We start from the raw sequence: 15,625 nt of genomic DNA on the forward strand, positions 1-15,625 counted from the left end.
TGCCCAAAAAGGCATTAGCTCGCCCTTACTGGGCAGCTTGAGAACAGCACTTCTCAGAAGGAGCTTAAAATTGCAGCTCTGGAAAGGAGACTCAGAAAAAATCACATTTCCTCAACAGGGAGAGGACTTCTGGTCAACTGCAGACCATTGAGAGACCTGGCAGGATGGAAAGATGGTTGGTAGAGGCTTAAGTGCCCCAAGTAAATGAGCAGTATTCCGGTTTAAAATGGTATTCATTAATACCATTAGTCTAAGTAGCACTGGTGTAAAGCTTCAAGGTGGATAAGTAACGTGACACATAAATGAGTCAAATGCCTCTTTTTCATTTACAGTGTCAGATGCCAGCACTGCTGTGACTGGGCAGAAAGGCCACACACCATGAGACATGTCTCTAGAAGGAGGCAGGTCGGCCTCCCCTCACATATGGCAGAGCCACACTGCATGCTATGAATGCAGATGAAATGTGTGTGGTGGAGAGTTCTGGCTTTTTACTGAAAAAAAGTGAAAAGCAAAAAAAAAAAAAAAAAAAGGAATGGGTTTATTAAAAGTCCATCCCTTTGAACATCTATGGGCATTTCATTCCATCACTTCCAGATCGTGGAACAAGTAGAGATACCAAGAGGTAAGAAAACTGCACTATATGCAGCTAAAAACTCAGGGTCATCTCGATGAATGGACACGTATAATACCTGGGGTATTAAAGGGAGGAAAGCCAACCTGGGAACACAGAGCCTGAGACCTGGAGACACGGGGACCCACTGAATAGCTGAGGGAGGCACCTGCTGAAGGCCCTGATGGACGGTGGCCATGCCAGGGCTCAGCCCCACTCCCAGCACTCTTTCTACCCCTGGCCATGCACAGCATGCTGTGACGCAAGAGCCAGAGGCACCTGTGGGTTTAAACTAGTCAGATTTGCTCCAGGCAGAGGCATAAGACTCAACAATCTTTCAGTAAGTGGGAGTTAATGATTTCTTTTCCTTTTCTTGGATTAAACTGACTTTCTCTGGCCGGAAGCGTAAATGTTGCTGTCTTTCCAAACCAAGCGAATTTGTGTTGAACTCCGCTGACAGAAGTCAGTTATCATGCAAGCAACAGAAACTGGGGCCAGCTTGGTTCCGATGAAGGAAGAAAGGAGCCAGCAGCCTGTCCCCGAGCCCCGAGAGCAGGGGCTGCCCTTGGGTGAACAGGGGTGGTCCCAGGGGAGAGCTGCCTGACCACTGCTGCAGCTTGCCCCATGCCTGGGTGTCCTTCCTGCCCAATGCAAGTGTCATGCAAGCTTTGCCTTGATTTGTACAGGCCCCCTCAGCCTGCCATTTGCAACCCCTCTTGCACCTCCTGTCATTGCCTTCCACCATGGTAATGCCATGTCCAAGTCAATGTTGGCTGTGAAATCCTCTGCTTTCTGCTTACCCACATCAGCACTGACATTGACCTGGGAAACAGCAGACACGCTGCCTGCACGGTGCAGCTCTTGCCCTGTCACTTTTGTCGCTGAAGATGTCATTTAAAATGTGTTTGATGTAACACTTCCCGTTAACCTGACAGTGCTGAGAGCTGGACAGTCACAGCAAAGCAAACACAGAGGTTGGAAGTGTGAGCAGGATGACGCTTGACTTCATGCAAATTTGGATGGCTGCTCCTGAAAGCTCTCCTCGAGTTCTCTCCAGGAGGATATGAGAGGTACAGTGCTCAAACCTCGAAGTCAGATGCATCCCCGCCTCTTCCACACACCTATCACATCTCTGCACATTCGCTGAGCTCACTTTTTATTGCTGGTTCAAGAAGGAAATCTCTCTAAGGTCTGTGTCAGCTGGAAAACCAGCTGCAGGAGTGATTTGCTGGGTTTCTGCTGGCAGCTTAGTGGCTGGACAGACAGACTTCCACTGATTCACACCGTGAGTTCATTGGGCGTTTCGGGCCAAAGCAGATGCAAACTCATCCATGAGGCTGGCGTGGTTGCCATTCCCAGATGGCTCCCCTCCTTCCAAGAGGAGTAGTTTGGGTGGTAAATCTCGCAGTCCCTGTCCAAGGGCTCTCAGCTCAGCCATGAGCCCTGCAGAGTTGCTGGAGTACAGGGTGCCGAAATCCCTTTAATTAAGCTTCTCTTGGGGAGGGAGAGAGGAGAGCAGTTCAGATAGTTCAGTGGCCTGGCAGCCTGCATCCTCGTTTAGCTATCAAGGTTAATTGGCTGCAGGTCCTCTAGCCTCTCCTGGAGCCTTAGCACCCTGCTGATGTGCTCTGACTGTTAAGCAGGGTGTCCCTGCAGTAAGACCTGCCATAGCTTTGGAGCATCGGCCAAGGATTAGGACAGTCCCTGTGTCTGCCTTTTTTTTTCATAGAATCATAGAATCATTAAGGCTGGAAAAGACCACTAAGATCATCTAGTCCAACCATCAACCCATCACCACCACGTCTTCTAAACTATGTCAAGGAGCCTCCCGGGCAGGAGATGCTCTGAGAGCCCTCAGAACTCCCTACCCTTCCCATGGAACTTGGCCATGCACTGAACATTTCTGGGGACTCACAGCCTGACAGATTCTGTTTCAGATAAGTCTTCTACTCATGTCCCAGTGGACACGGTGAGTGAGGATGATCAGATGGCAGAAGTACGGCTGCGTGGGGAGAGGCTGGAGGAGCTGCTGCAGTACAAGGGGATAGGAAGAGGTGTCTGTAGCACTGGAGAGCTGTGCTCACATGCTCTGGACAATGCCTTACCCTGCTCCGACAGTTAGCATCTATTTAGCAATGGAGTTTGATGACTCATAAAGCAGCCTCTTGCACAGGTCACCAAGAGGATATTTCCCTTGAAAGCAATAAGAGTGAGTAGGGAGCGTGGTGCTGAGGAGTAGGTTTTGAGGAGGGCTTCGGCATGCTTGCCTCATTCCCCTAAGGGCAGGCAGCTCTCAGCTTTGCTGTGAAGCAGATCAGCGGTGTCACACCAGGAGTGCTTGGTCATGCTTGGAGCAATGAGGCAGCACAGAGAGTGAAGGAATACTCCAGGGAAAACGTTCAGACAGGTGGGAGCTCACGGTTAGGATGCTTTGAGGGGAGGTCATGAGGAAAACAGCTATCTCATGCCTACATGAGCAATTAGAGCAGAGGCTGCACACACTTCACAGAACGCTGTAGTTACGGCTAATCACATCGAGCTGCATTGACTCTCGCTGGAATAATTGCCCATGGGAATTCAGAGCATGTCCATGCGTTCAGCTCATTAAGTGTGCAGGCTGCGGGCTGCTCACACACCAGCTTGTTTTCACAGAGATTCCCCGCAGCCCAGCCAGCCTTCACCTCATGGGGTGTCAATGACTCTCTCTGGCCACTGGGATCCTGGGGTCTGCCCCCAAAATGCCCTTTCAATCAATGCAGGAAAGATTCTTGGCCGCAGAAGGATGCATGCGGTTGTGTGTTCCTGGATTCATGCCACCATGTGACAGCAAGATGGCATTTGTCACAGTGGTGTCACCGGTCACTTAGCAGTGAGCACGTCGATTGGAGGGAAACCTGGTGTGGAGAAGGGCAGTTAAGCAGCTGAGTGCACTGATTTGTCTGCAAAACTGAGCAGTGAAGACACTGACCCTGCTAGGGAGACCAATTGGCTGGATTGATTGGGAATAGGGAACAGTAAAGCTAAGAGATTTGTACTACTTCACCATCCAATTTCCATCCATGGTGAGAACAGCTGTGTGAGCGATGGAGTACGTTTAGAGCACGTCGGCTGTGTGAACCTGTGAAGTCAACTCAACGGTACAACTGAATGCAGTGGGATTAAGCTGTGCACGAGAAGCCAGAACTCTCAGCCCTTGGCTTCTTAACCACAGGTCAGCTGGGCCCGTGGGGCTGTGCTTTGAGCAGCAGCAGCAGCACCTGGTAATTCTGTAACTGGGCTGAGTTTGCAGGTAATGAGGTCAGAGCCTCTGTCTTGTGGGAGGCACTGAGCCTGGAGGATGGAAAAACCCATCCCAGTATTTCAGGAGCAGAAATCAATAGTGCCATCCTCCTCCCACTGCAGGGATCCAACTGATTATCTGTGGCATGTCCTGCATAATCTTTTTTGAGTAAGGATTGTGCCCTCCGAAACAGGCCCTGGAGTACAGAGGCATCCCTGGAGAACCACCTCCTCTCCTGATCCAGGGATGGTTTTTTGCCTTCACTTTCAGCAGGCTCTGAAGCAGCTCAATGGCTGCTCTTGGCCCCATGTTGTGTATGCTTGTTTTGACTGAGCTGATGACTATTAAATAGAAGGGGCTCTGAGTGTCTGCACAGTTTCAAATCATTCTGTAAAGACAAATCCAAAGCTACATTTGCATCAAGGATGTTAATTGAGAATGATCAATGAGAATGCCCACACTAACAAAAAGTGAATCACAGAATCACAGTATCACCAAAGTTGGAAAAGACCTCCAAGGTCATCCAGTCCAACTGTCCATCTACCAGCAGTATTTCCCTACTAAACCATGTCTGTTAGTACAACATCTAAACGTTTCTTGTCCACTTCCAGGGATGGTGACTCCATCCCCTCCCTGGGCAGCCCATTCCAGCGCCTGACCACTCTTTTGAAGAAGAAATTTTTCCTAATATCCAGCCTGAAAAGTGGTGATCTCCTGGGCTGTGTGTTCCATCTGGAAAGGACTGCTAACAAAGGATGGAGCTCCCCATGGTGAGGGCAGCAGCCTGAAAGCAGGAGATCCTATTTTGCCACTGATGGCCATAGGACCCCATGTAATCCTCCAGTTCTGCTGGCTGTGTGATCTCTGAGTGTGAGTCTCTTTCCTTGAGTCCATATTTATAATTCCAGTTGTGACTGGGCTCAGAGGAAGACAGCGCACAGAGTGAGCGTGGCCATGGGGACACATCCTGTGGGAATGCATACATGCACTCAGCAGCTTTACTGGGACACCAACAGCTCTCCATCCCCTGTCCCATCTCTACATGGACTTGCCCTAGTTCATCACAAAGGCCAGGTCAACCCTTGGTGGTAGACCTGCCATGCCATGGTCAGAGAGGGGAATGCAGACCCTCCGTTAGCCCTTGGCTAGTGTCAAGCCAGACTGGAGACCCAGTCTGTAGGTGACTACTGCCACAGCCCTTACTGCAAGGGGTGATGCGCTGATGGAAACACGTGGCATGTTTGGAGGGTGATTTGTCTCCAGAAAGGAACTCTCATTGGAATTGACCATTGCCCTCCTAGAGGAAGTGATTTAGATAGGAGAGCCTTTGGTCTCGAGACGGATTATCTGGATGGAATTATCTACCTTGTGTCACACTGAAAATCGGACCAGATGACTGCACGATCCCTTCTGCCTTTACCATCAATGAATCAATAAATGATGCGATTGAAATATTCCTACAGAGGATAGGTGACACTAGTAACATGGTAAAAGAACAGCTCCAAGCAACTTCCAAAATACACTGTTTTATCAAAAGCAAGAAAATTTTGAATTAAGAGATGATTCAAACCCTGAGAAATGTATCAGTGCGGGCAGCTCACCATCCTCATCCATTTGTAGGGAGCACTGTGGTGCAGCTTATGCGTGAAAAGCACGTTCTCTGGAGCACCGCATCAGGCTCCTTCATCTTGTTCATCCAATTTAGCCATCAGCCCCTGAATCACACTGCGGCTCAGAGATTCATCCGGTGGATGACCATGATTCACAGGTCTTAGTGCTCACATCTGCTGCTACCTGCTAGAGTCAGAGCATCGGCTGAATGATCCCAACCAATCCCTATGCTTGATCCTCCAGTTGTCATTGTAATTAGTGCTAGTGAAATAGTCCTGATGCAACATACATATAACTAAGGAGTACATAACTCAGGAGCTTTGCATCCCATGTGCCTTCCTAGCAGTAATCAAAGTCCTGATAAAAAAATTAGAAGTCTGTTAGAAACTTGAACAATTTTTTCCTGTGGACTTCCCCATTTCTTATAGGGATTAGTTCCCTGTAATGGAAGGGCTGAAAGAACTGGCGAGCACTTATCTTTATCCATTGGATTTCTGAGAATGCAGAGTCATAACTTAACTTAAAATGACTGCTTGCACAGGTGTGCTTTTAGTGGGAAGCCCTGAAAAATGCTTGCTGTAGGTTTCTTTCTATCTACTGTGTCGTACCTTGTGCTTCCAATGCCACTGAGCAGGAGTCTTTCCAACCTTAATGATTCTACGATTCTAAGAATCTATGACTCTGTAACACTCCCACATTGTCCCATCTCCCCAGAACGCCCCAACCAACCCTTCAGAGTGCCAACTGCACCCCCCTGGGCCAACTGCACCCCAAGGCAATGTTATCGCCTTCCTGCCAGACAGCTTCGCCTCTCCGCTTGCCATTTCTCTGCTCTCTGAGCACTGTTCCCCAAGGATATATAACTGAGTTTTATAATGAAGCACCTCTCACCCAGCACATATTAAATAAATTTCAGTTGCCCTTTATTACACAATAATGATAGTAAGATTTAATTACCTCCGCACCCAACGGGGACATGAATTTTAACCAATAGGACTAAATCTTCCCAGTAGGATAATTGGTGTTGTCTGCAGCTGAGGGTCATTTCCAGTGCATTGGTGGGCAGTGATGGAAAAATCCTTCCTAAGGAATGTGGATTCCAAGCTGAGATTGTGGGTGGACTACAAGGTCAAGGCCAGTAGTGAGCAGCTGATTCAAGAAACCCAATTAAACAATGACACTTAGTGGAGTTTTGGGTTCATGTCAGAGGCTAAAGATGCAGGACATTGTGTGAAAATCCACGAAATGATAGGGAATAACCAAACAAGAGCCTCTGCGCTCTCTGCAGTAGGAGTGCTGACAGGACTGTGCTTCTCTTTTCACATTTTCCATCGTTTTCCATCATTTAAAATACATATTTTTCAGGGTAAAGAAAACAGTGTGAAGGCATTCGTTGAGCGACTCTGCTTCTGTGACACGTCTGCTTTGATCTGTGCTGAAAACTGTGTCACCTAGATATATCCCAGGCACCAATAGCTCGCGCTGTGCTTTCATAGCAGGGAGAAATGAGGTCTCCAGGAGCTGGGGCAGCTGCAGAGATGGACTCCCCCCTCCAGGTCGCCCGCCAGCACCTGCTGTGGTCATGGCCTGCTGGTGTTGCTTGGCAGAAAGGAGCATTTAGGACTCTGTACTGCACGGCATAAGGCCACAAGTTGCCCCCCATGCCTTTGGAGAGGCTCAGTTTAAGCATTTTCTGCCCCAGAACACTCCATAGATTTGCAGGTACTGAGGTGGTGAAGAACCGATGTCAGACTTATTCCAAACCTTTCAAATATAGTGGTTGTGTCCTGCTCACTGCACTACGACACAAACAGGCTGAGCTCAGCTCTCCCTGCACCCAGCCTCTTCATCTGCCCTCTTTCAGGGTCCTCTTTCCACCTCCATCCTCCTCATCCATCCTTCCTTGATCTCCTTTGTCCACATTTGTCCTGGGGCGTTGTTTCCAGGGGCTCATACCCCCTTTGTTTGCTTCCAGTTTTACCAAACTCTGTGAGCAGCGGCTCTTGAGGACCCAAAACACCGTGCACCCTTGGGACACCTGTCCCAGCTTTCAGCCTTTGATGTGTTTGTGCGCCAGCGCTCGCAGGTCATGCTTGGCTGCTGTTCTCCACCTCCCTCTGGACTCCTCAAAGGATTTCTGAGAAAGGTAAAATCAGCTCATCGCTTCAGTAAACAAAAAGACAAGGCCAAGAGGAGGGGTTGGCAGGCGAGGGATGTCTTTTTGCTCGTCTGCTCACCGGGGTGTGCTGCAGGCAGAACACCTCCCAACCTTGTGGGTCTCCCACCATAAAGTAAGTCTTAGGTCTGTAGAATCACAGAATTTCCTGAGTTGGAAGGGATCCATACGGATCACTGAGTCCAACTCCTGGCTCCGCACAGGACCACCCCAAAATCAGGCTAAATAAGTTTTGCCTGGGCTGATCTGATCATGCACCGAGTCCAGTGTTGGGAGGAATCAGTAAGGCCATTGAAAGGCCAGCACAAATGTTCACAAACTGGTAATATACAGGACAAAAAGGTGTGTGCAGTCCTGGCAAAGATACCTTGCAAGTCATGTGCTGCCTTTTATTTTCCCCTTTCAGTATTTTGGGAAGCAGAACATATTCTGGGTGCCAGAAGAATCACAGAATCATTGAATGGCTCAGGTTGGAAGGGAACTCAAAGATCATTTAGTTCCAAACCCCATTACCATGGGCAGGGTTGCCTCCCACCAGGTCAGGCTGTCCAGGACCCCATCCAACCTGGCCTTGAGCACTGCTGAGGCATCCACTGATATCTAGGCAGCAGTGCCAGGGTCTTCCTTGTCCTTTTAGGATGCACTGATTTAAATGGATGCTGATGGAGTTCAAGCAGAGCAGCGCTGGGGCATGCGTGGAGTATCTGCAGAAGGAGATACTGATTCAGTGCGTGGCTTTTGAGAGCTATTCTGGTTAGGAAGCAATGGCAAATATCCACGTTTTGCAGGAAAATTTGGCCTGCAAAACCCAGCCTCAACATCAGATGTTCTCAGTTCATGTCTACCAGCACAGCCCAGATCCACTAATCACACACCAGCTGGTGCTTCTCCTCCCAGATGCATCAGCTGCTGCTTCTCTGGTGACTACATCTACCTCTGTGTGTGTTCCTTCCTCACTGTTTGGCCCTCCTGCCACCACTACCACTGCACAGCACCAAGAGCTGTCAAAAGCCCCAAATGTATTAAAACAAAGGCAATGCTCCAAAATTTCCTGTCCCTGCCACTGCCGCATAATTACACCAAAACTAATGAGACAGCAGCCACTCCACAGATTATAACAAACCATTAGGCTGAGAAAGAGCCAATTACTGTAGGACTGATGAGATGGAAACTTGTGGGGTGAGCTCTGCTGCAGGACTGCTTGTCACCAGGCAGTGTTTCTCCATCTGCTCCATGTCCCCTTGTCTGTCCTGCCCTCCTTGCTCCTTCTTTGGGAGTAAAGGCAAGCAGAAATCTGGCCACAGGAGTAAGGAGACACTTGTGGAGTGCAGCATCTTCTTCCAAGCAAGCACAGTTCAGTTGCTAATGTTCCCAATTGATTATTCAGGTCCTTCCTCAGTGAGATGATTTCTAGCTGAAAATGACATCCACTCTTCACTCTTGGGCTTGGCCTAACCAACTTGCCAGGTGTATTTCTAAAAGGGAATGTGAAAGTCCTGGCTGAGCTGTGCTGTCCTACTTCCACGCTGTTTGCATACACTCATAATGAGGGCACTGGGTCTCCTCCGAGCTCCCTCCTTTTGACCCTGTTCTTGTGAAGGCATTTTTAGGACAGCTGTCCCTTTTCAGGTGGGTTGCTCACTGCTCAGTGGCACATTTGGCCGATATTCACAGCATTTATAGAGCTGTGAAGCTGTCATGTTTGCAGGAAATGGGGATGAGCTAGATCTAAGCAGAGAAACTTTCTTCAGCGTCCCATCTCACTGGAACGGTCCCATTTCTCCACAAAGGGGATTTCATTGGCCTCAGCCATTGAAGATCCAGTTTCTTTCTTCTCCTGCCCACCCATGGGGGTGCACTGAGTGTAGCAGCCAACCAAAAGCTATTTCTGCTTTAAATTGTTTGCCACTGTTTTTGGGACTGGTCATATGGAAATGCAGATCAGAGAGGTTTCCAAGTGAACATTCAGTAAATATTCAGAAAATTTATGGTGAGCTGTTTATTACAAATACCATCAGCCACTGTCAGCTACTGGGGGTTGGAGCTCGATGATCTTTAAGGTCCCTTCCAGCTTAAGCCGTTCTATGATTCTGTCTCTGCAGACCAATGCAATTTACAAACCTACAGCAAAGTCAGTATTTCACGACTCCATTTTCTCCATCTTTTTTGGCTGCTGCCAGAGATGAAAGTCAAAGGGCAAGTGGTCGCAGGAGGCTGTTTGCTGGGCTGTCTGGCACAGCTGTCTTCTTGTTATTGCTTGTGCAGAACTTTGTGCTGGAAGGAGATGCAGCAGAGGTGGGTCAGGGCCCTGGGTGCCCCAGTGGGCTGTCACCTCGCTGACCTGCCTGCAGCCGTCTCTCTGCAGCCCCTTCCACATCCTCAGCCCCCTGCCCCAGGGGTTTAGCTGCCACCCATCACCACGCTGCTCCCTCTGTATGTCAGGCACACAGCGTCCCAGAGGAGTCCTTGCATTGAAACCCCCAGCTGAGTGCAGACAATTTCAACCAGCAGCAGCTGAAGGCAGCTCCTGGGGCTGCAGTGTGAGATAGCTTTGTCAGACTGGGGTTGTGTGCTTGGCATTAGGGCACAAGTGTGCGTCTTGGGTGGTTTTTTTTCCTCAAATGAAGGAGAATTTATGAGAGTTTAACAATGAGCTTCACAGAGCGCTGCTGGGCATGTTTCACTTGTGCCGGGGACACCCAGCCTCTAAAAGTCATGCTGAGGTTTAGGAAAAAACTGTCATGCATGTGTTTACAAAGTGCAGGACACCAAAAGGGCTGAGTTCACATCCTCCTGTGGGAGGGCACTGCCAGGTCCCAAGTTACAGAAAGTCATGGTAGACTGAGTAGACTCCCTCGGGGTGCCCACTGGGTGCCACAGGCTGCCACTCAGGCAGTACTGAGTGTTTCATAGAATCATAGAACCACGGAATCATTAAGGTTGGAAAAGACCACTGAGATCGCCAAGTCCAACCTCATCATGCCCACTGCCCACGTCTCTCAGTGCCACACCTCCAGTTCTGGAACACCTCCAGGGATGGTGACCCCACCTCTCCATGCACAGCCTGTGCCAGTGCATCACCACTTTTCCCTCATACCCAACCTGAATATTTCCTGCCATAAACACTTTCGGTGGAAACTTAATTTTATTATTTTGCTGGCAGTGCCCACTTTGCGTGGGATAGAAGCTGTGGAAATACACCTGTACATCTTTCCACATTCTCTAGAGTCCCCTCTAAGCTGGCTGCATGAGGGACTGCAGCCCAGCATAGAGAGGGTGGGTCTTTTTGGTGCCCAATCCCAGAAAGCAAAAGAAGCTCAACAGAAAGTTTGAACTGGACTCTTTCCATGCAATACCAAAGCCCCCACCTCAATTTGTCCATTGGCGTTTTCCACTGAGAAAAGCAAAACACCTCCCTTAGCATTTCCAAAGTACGTGTCCTCTGCTGTGGCACAGTCCCACCTACAGGATCAGCTTCCAGAACAGGGGAGGCTGAATGCAATTTCCTGCAGCTGTCACAGCCATTGCAAAGTCTCGTGTCACCAGCGAGCAGAGATGCCAATTTCCTCAGTTTCTGCTCTATGCCTTGAATGGCGTGAGTGGAAAATCTGTGTGTGCCCATTTATTCTTAGTGATCCGTAGCCTCTCTCAGCAGGAGAGTAACTGTCAGCTGCTAATTAAACATCAGACCTGAGACACAGTGTGTGCACAGCGTTAAGCCCTGCATCTTATTCATTTGGGTGGCATTGTAGTTGAGGAGTGTTTCATTCAGACACAAAATTAAGCCCTGTGGAATGAAAGCTTCCTTTAATAGCTTCCTGCTGGGCTGGTGGTGTCGACACTTTGTCCTTGCATCCGTCCAACATGTCTTTGGGTAGGGGGAGGAGAATTTCCATCTTTCTGTGGATTCTGGTACATTTGGTGCGGCTTGTCTCCCAGGAAATGGAGAAAATCTGACAGAATAGCAAAATCAGACAGAAAACTCTTCTCCAGGCTCAACACTCAGCTCCCTCAGCCTTTCTTCATAGCAGAGGTGCTCCAAACTCTAGGTATCCTTCTCTGGACCCGCTCCCACAGCTCCGCATCTTTCCTGCACCAAGGACCCCAGGCCTGGACGTTGTACATGACCATCCACTGGAGACTCAGCAGTAGAGCCCCCAGGTCTTCTCCATCCTTAGGACCCAGGGATCTCAGTGAGTTGAGAAGGAACCTTTCCTTGGGCAGCTTTGGCAGCAGTGTTCAGTGCTGCAGGTACTCTGCTCTGTCAGCCCAAAACCTTGCAGCTTAAGGGTTGCAACGAGAAGCTCCCCAGCTCTGCTGGACACAGCAGAGTCATGAGGAGAGACTGAGGGAACTGGGGTTGTTCAGTCTGTAGAAAAGGAGGCTGAGGGGAGACCTCATCACTCTCTACAACTTCCAGACAGGAGGCTGCAGCAAGGAGGATGGCTGACTATTTTCTCAGGTGACAAGTGACAGGATGTGAGGAAACAGCCTCAGGTTGTGCAAGGGGAGGTTTAGATTGGATATCAGTTACAAATTCTCCATGGAAAAGGTGGCTTGGCATCGGTCTGGGTTGCCCAGGGAGGTGGCGGAGTCCCCATCCCTGGAGGTATTTAAGAGATGTGTGGATGTGGCACTGAAGGATATGGCTTTGTGGCGGGACTTGGTAGGTCAGGCTGATGGTTGGACTTGGTGATCTTGAAGGTTTTTTTTCCAACCTAGATGATTCTATGGTTCTGTAACTCTGCGTCGCCCCTCATCTCACATCCCACCCTGGTCTCACTAGTGGTCTTGATTACCTTGCTTATAAAGGCGTTTTCCCAGTTTCCCAGCCCAAATCAGGGACTCCTGACAGCTTCACACAGTGTTCATGCTCCATCTCTCATTACAGGAGCAGTGCTTGCAGCCTGCTGTGACTACATGGAAATGGCCCACGCTTTGCTGAGCATTTGCATGGTTGCATCCCGCTTAGCTCTTCTCCTGGGGATGAGCTGCTGCTTCTCTAATTCACCGGGGCCCTCTGGACTTTCCCTGGTACAATGGGAAGCTGTGTTTTGCCTGAAGCCTTATTTTCACTGTATCAGCTTAATAAAAGGCAGAAACCACTTCTTTTATGTGAAGGCCTGAAATCTTTGATTGATCCTTTGCTGCATGGCTCTCAGGGTAAGGCTGTCTGATTGTCTGCCTTTTCATTATGTTATCTCTCTGGATTTTATTTCTCATTCCAGCAAGTATCTCTAAATTATACTCTTTGGACAATAAATGCCAGTGGAAACACGTCCTCTTTTCACAAATTCTGTGCTCCTCCTGAGCGTAGACAGAGCTCATTTTGGATCAAATTTTAAGGGGACATTGTCCCTGTTGTTTTAAGTTCCTTCTTTTCTCTGTCATTTTCAGAGTGATCCTTGCAAGGCAGAATTTCAAAAGCTTAATTGAAATCCTTGACATGTGCTCTGCTCTCCTAGCTCCGCCACCAGCAACACCCTTGCCTTCCCCAGGTCTCATGGTAGATAGATTTTACCAAACTTGGTATCTCTCAAGGTAAGACCAGTTTCTATGCACTCACCAAACTGCGGTGAGATTCCCCACTCATTCCCACATGGACAGCTGAAATAGACAGGAGAGGCTGCATGCAAGCAGAGCCTATAGAAAAGCAGACCTGGAGAAGGTGCCGGAATTACTGAGTAGGATCCAGGAGGTGATACACCTTTCCTCAAGGCATGCAAAGCTTTTGGCAGGAGGTGGGTTTCCTCTTACTCCACAGCTTTAATCTAGGGCTGCTTCACATCCTCCAAGTGCCACCCCAAATGCTTGCCATGTCCCAGTGGTGCCAGAGGGCACTCAGGCTGCAAGAGCCTGAAGATGGAGCTTGCCAATAGCCCACCACTGAGCCTGGAGGGACTCAAGCCTGAGGAAAGTGATGGACACTCTCCAACATTAGCAACTGTCTCCCACAGCATCACTCATGGCACATCAGGATGCCATCCTGCAGGTATGTATGTAATAGAGTGTGTAAGGAATAGTAAGTAAGGGATATGCATGTAAGGGACACTATGTAAGGAATAGAGGAGCAATGAGGCTGTACTCTCCCATGGAAGAGAGCTGATGTCCCTCTGGTCTGCGGCTACAATTTCAATCCAGTTCTTGCTCTTCCACTCTTGTAGAACACCTTTGATTTGTGTGCCCCATCTCCACTTTAATCACACGCTGCAGGCATGGATCCTGAGCAATGCATCGATGCTCTATCATGCTGCCATCCTGCACAGCAGAGAGCCATTCTGTCCTGTGGGAACATGTGCTCAGCCATGGAGTTATTAGCCTGCTCCCTCCATCCAGGCAGAGAAATCCAGCAATAACCCATGATTCTGGTCATTTGTTTAGAGAGTAACTATCTCTGTATCCCCCAACGCTCAGAGGCCCCGTGCTCCCCATTGAGATAAAGAGTACCAGGTCTGCTCAGCTCTGACTACACACCTTCATGCGTGTGAAGGACTTCCTGTGCTGAGGATTTAGACTTAGGAGGGGCCATTATAGCCACAAGCCTGACCCCTTGCTGAACACAGGCCAGAGAAGCCCACTCACTGATGCTGCACCCAGCTCTCACCCAGCAGCCTTTTCTGAGATGTGCAACCTTGATTTACGAATACTAATTAATGGGAAATTTAATGTGACTGTTGGCGACCAGTACCGAACGGTCAACTCCCCTCACAGTTACAAATTTGCTCCTTGTGTTCAACTCGTTCCTTCAAGCTCCGTGTTACAGCAAGCAAATCTTGCTCTGACTTTTCCTCCTGATTTAAAGCAGGAATTCTCCTCCCTAGGAACGTACCACAGATCATCTCTCTTTTTTACTTTCTCTTAATCTCAGTTAAAAGACAGAACGGAATGAGTCAGTGGCTTCCTCTGAGCCCAGCATGCTTTGGAACAGATATTAAAGAATTGGTGTCCTGTTGTGCAACAGCACAGCCCTCTCTACCCAGCCTGATGCCCAGCCCATTGCATGGGTTGCAAACCCTTTGCCTTGCTTGCTGAATCTCCCATGCAGCTCTGCTTTCTGCCCCTCATGCTCTGGGCAAAGCATGGTGACAGCCTGGCTTGCCAGGTGCAGGATGCGGGATCAGGTAGATGCTGCTGAAAGCCCTAATTTGCACAAGTGATCATCAGGACTGTCAAACTGAGGATTCTCAGTCTGGAAAGGCACTGGCACAGGTTGCCCAGAGAGGTGGTGGATGTCCCATCCCTGCAGACACCCAAGGTCAGGCTAGATAGGGCTCTGAGCACCTGATCAGCTGTGGGTGTCCCTGTGCATTGGAGGGGGTTAGACCAGATGGCCTCTGGGGGTCCTTCCAACTCACTCAAACCATTCTGTGATTCAGTCTTGCTGAGAAGAGCCTAACACTGGCCAGGAACATCTCCCTTTCTTGGTGCAAAGAACATTTCAGGGACTCAGCTGCTTGCGTATTGCTTCTGTTTTTCCTCTTGGATGTTCAGACATGAATTTGCATTAGCACGCACCTCAGCCCCACACCTCTGCCTCTCATACTATAAGCACATACCCCTGGATGAGAGCATGTGGTTTAACAAGTGTGCACGTTTCATGCTGGGAGAAGAGCAGCACATTCATCACCTTAAGTGTTGCTTAGTGTTTGTGAGATGCTCTGACTTGCTAAGAGGAAAAGTGTACTGTTCAGGGAGAATGTGGATAAATCCCTGTGGCATATGCATCATCTCTGGACGTAATCCAGCAATCCCAGTGAGCACAAGAAACAAGTCAGAGGCAGGGCCTCCTGGTAAATTCCCAAGCCCCAAATCAGCTATGCCAGTTTGAGAGAGGGAAGAAAAGCAAGAACTCCCTTCCCCCAGCTGCGGGCTAAAAGATATATCACCCTGGAGTCATGGAGGGACTTGTCATTTCCAAGTAATTTTCCTGATCCAGCACGATTAGGTC

Source organism: Numida meleagris, chromosome 14 (assembly GCF_002078875.1).
Source record: "Numida meleagris isolate 19003 breed g44 Domestic line chromosome 14, NumMel1.0, whole genome shotgun sequence".
Lineage (NCBI taxonomy): Eukaryota > Metazoa > Chordata > Aves > Galliformes > Numididae > Numida > Numida meleagris.